This window comes from Chenopodium quinoa, unplaced genomic scaffold, assembly GCF_001683475.1.
Source record: "Chenopodium quinoa cultivar QQ74 unplaced genomic scaffold, ASM168347v1, whole genome shotgun sequence".
Taxonomy (NCBI): Eukaryota; Viridiplantae; Streptophyta; class Magnoliopsida; order Caryophyllales; family Amaranthaceae; genus Chenopodium; species Chenopodium quinoa.
Genome location: NW_018742917.1, coordinates 37,501 through 40,758, shown reverse-complemented (window position 1 = coordinate 40,758; position 3,258 = coordinate 37,501).

Sequence of the window (3,258 nt, the reverse complement as noted above, 5' to 3'; positions counted from 1 at the left end):
ATAATTAATTAATTAATTAGAAAATACATTTCAAATATACGGGGTACTACAATCTACCCCCCTTAAAAGAAGTTTTGTCCCGTAACTTAGCCAAAAGAGATACGAAAATCATTTTAAATCATTTTAAGTTATTGGTTCATGCACATCCAAACCCGACTCACGACGGCAACTAACTCAAGGAAGACTCAAAAACACTCAAAAATGACTCCAAACGCAAACGCGCGAAACTCTATCGCCTCTACCCCCATTAAAAGGAGTTATGCCCCCATAACTCGACCACTAACCTTAGTCAAACAGTTCTGGGTAACGTTTCCTCATATCAGCCTCAGCTTCCCATGTAGCCTCCTCAGTTTTATGGTTCGACCATAACACTTTCACAATTCTCACATCTTTGTTCCTTGTGCTTCTCATTTTAGTATCCAGAATCTTTACTGGTCTTTCCTCAAAGGTCAAATTCTCATCCATCTCAATGGTCTCAGGTTGCAACACATGTGTCACATTAGGTACATACTTTTGAATTTAACTCACATGGAACACGTTATCAACCCTTTCCAACTCATTGGGCAAATCCAACTTATATGCCACTTTTCCCACTTTCTGAATGATCTCATAAGGCCCTATGTACTTTGGGCTTAGCTTTGCCTTCTTCTCGAACCTCAGTACTCCTTTCATGGGTGAAATCTTCAACAATACTTTCTCTCCCACATCATATTCCTCATATCTTCTTTTCAAATCAGCATAACTTTTCTGGCGATCTTGGGCTGCCTTTATCTTCTCTTGGATCAAATTCACTTGTTTCCCCATATCCTCAATCATCTCTGGCCCAAGTACCATTGTCTCACTTACATCGTTCCAACAAACTGGGATTCTACACTTCCAACCATACAAAGCTTCAAACAGTGTCATTCCAATGCTTGTATGATAGTTGTTGTTGTAAGAAAACTCTATCAAGTCCAAATGGTCTTCCCAAGACCCTTAATACTCCATCACACATGCTCTTAACATATCTTCCAATGTCTGAATTGTTCTCTCGGTCTGACCATTTGTCGCAGATGAAATGATGTGCTCATGAACAACTTCGTTCCCATCGCCTTTTGCAGACTTTGCCAAAAGTTAGACAAAAACCTTGAATCTGTATCCAAATGATATCTGTGGGTACCCCATGGTACTACACCACAAACTTCACATAAGCTCTTCCCAACTGATCCATAGTCCAAGTACTTCTTATGGGTATAAATGTTGCTGACTTCGTCAACCTGTCCACTATTACCCAAATAGTGTCATTTCTAGCCTTGGTCTTAGGCAATGCTCCAACAAAATCCATAGAAATCGAATCCCACTTCCACTTTGGCACTTCCAAGGATTGGACCTTTCCTTAAGGCCTACAATGCTCAATCTTTACTTTCTGACATGTCAAACACTTGGCCATAAATTCAACTACTTCTTTCTTCATATTAGGCCACCAAAAAGTCTTCTTCATATCCTTATACAACTTATCCCCTCCGAGATGCAATGAATAAGGAGAATTATGGGCTTTCTCCATCAATCTCTGCTTCAAATCTCCACGACTCTGTGGTAAACACCATCTTCCCTTGAAACAAATACTCCCTTCATCACCAATGGTGAAATCCAACACCTAACCTTCATCGATCTTTTTCTTTATTGCTTTTAGCTTCTCGTCTTCCAATTGACTTTCCCTTATCTAATTCATCCATCCATTCAACATCCTAGTCACTTCTCCATGTTCCATAACCTCCAAATTCATTTTCTGAAATTCCACACACAACTGATCTGGTACTGTAAACACCTGATTGTGTCTCCCCAAAAACCAAACCCAGTGATAAGTACCTTTCACGTCTTTGATTATCGAGTTAGATGAAGAGTTAAAAAGTGTCGTGAAATTCTTTTAGCCTTGACCATTTCTACCTTTCCCTAAATGTTTTAAATCAAAATCATTCATTTCGTGCCTTTAAAGCCAAAATCATTCATTTCGTGTCTTCCAAAATCATTTATTTTGTGCCTTTAAACCCAAAATCATTCATTTCGTGTCTTTGACAATCACTCATTTCGTGTCCAATTTATAAAAACTTCCAAACCAGTTTATTTTGGTCCATAATCCTTGTATAATAATTTCTTAGTTGGATGGGATTGAAAAGAGCTTTCCAACGATATATATAAGCCTAAATCTGAGTTATAACGAAGAAGTTATGGCCAAAATACTAAACCCGAGCCTAAATCGAGCCTTACCTACGATCCAATGACCATGTGGAGGGTCCATTAACCTTAACATCATTCCTAAACCAATTAGGATTTATTAAAAGCTTCTAGAATCCTTTAGAAGGTTGTTTTCAATCCTAAATCCCTTAGGATTTATTATTAGCTTCTAGAATCTTCTAGAAGGTTCTGGTTTATCCTATTTTTGAAAAGATAAAGACTTAAGAATTTTACATCAGATAAAACACTTGTTTTTCAATAATTTTAATTCTGATAAAATTAGAATAAGTACGGATATTCGATTAACCCAATTTGATTGGAAGTCGGATTCCGTACGGATTCTATCTTCTAAAAATATCGCTGAGCGATAGAAATATCTCGTTGCGATAATCCTATCGCGCTGCGATACAAATATCGCGTTACGATAGCGCCTGTTTTAATCCTAGTCGGATTCTGACTCTTTCCCTATTAATAGAGGTCGTTTCACCCCGTTTTCAATCATCAAGAAGTTTGATCACCAACAACCATTATATCTTTCCCTCTCTAAGCTAAAATCTTTTTTCTCTCTCTCTTTCTTTTTAGCTTTAGCCTAAACACATCCCAACACCTTCTTGATATCATACATCATACTTCCATCACGAGATTTGAATACTCCAAGCCAATCTCGTAGTTGCCTTCGACCTCGACGTGAAAGGTTGATAGTTCTGAGGGTTTAGTCTCAAATCTATATTTCAATTCTTATTTGATTTATTTGTTTGATTTAATCTTTCTTGAAGTTACTAACGTGTGTATTTTTTTGATAGAAAGAGGTACGAGGAATCAAAGTGAGCAATTCAATTACTTAATTGTTCTTTTGATTTCTAGTGTCATTAGGATGTTCTAATATTTCTAATATCATGTTGGTTTCTAGTATCATGTTTAGGCTAAAGCTTTGATCTTTCTTATTAGTGATATGCTAGGATTTGTTAGTAATCCGTTTAGTATCATGCCTAGGATCTTGCTATTAATCGTGTTTTGACGATGTTATTATAATGATGATTGTTG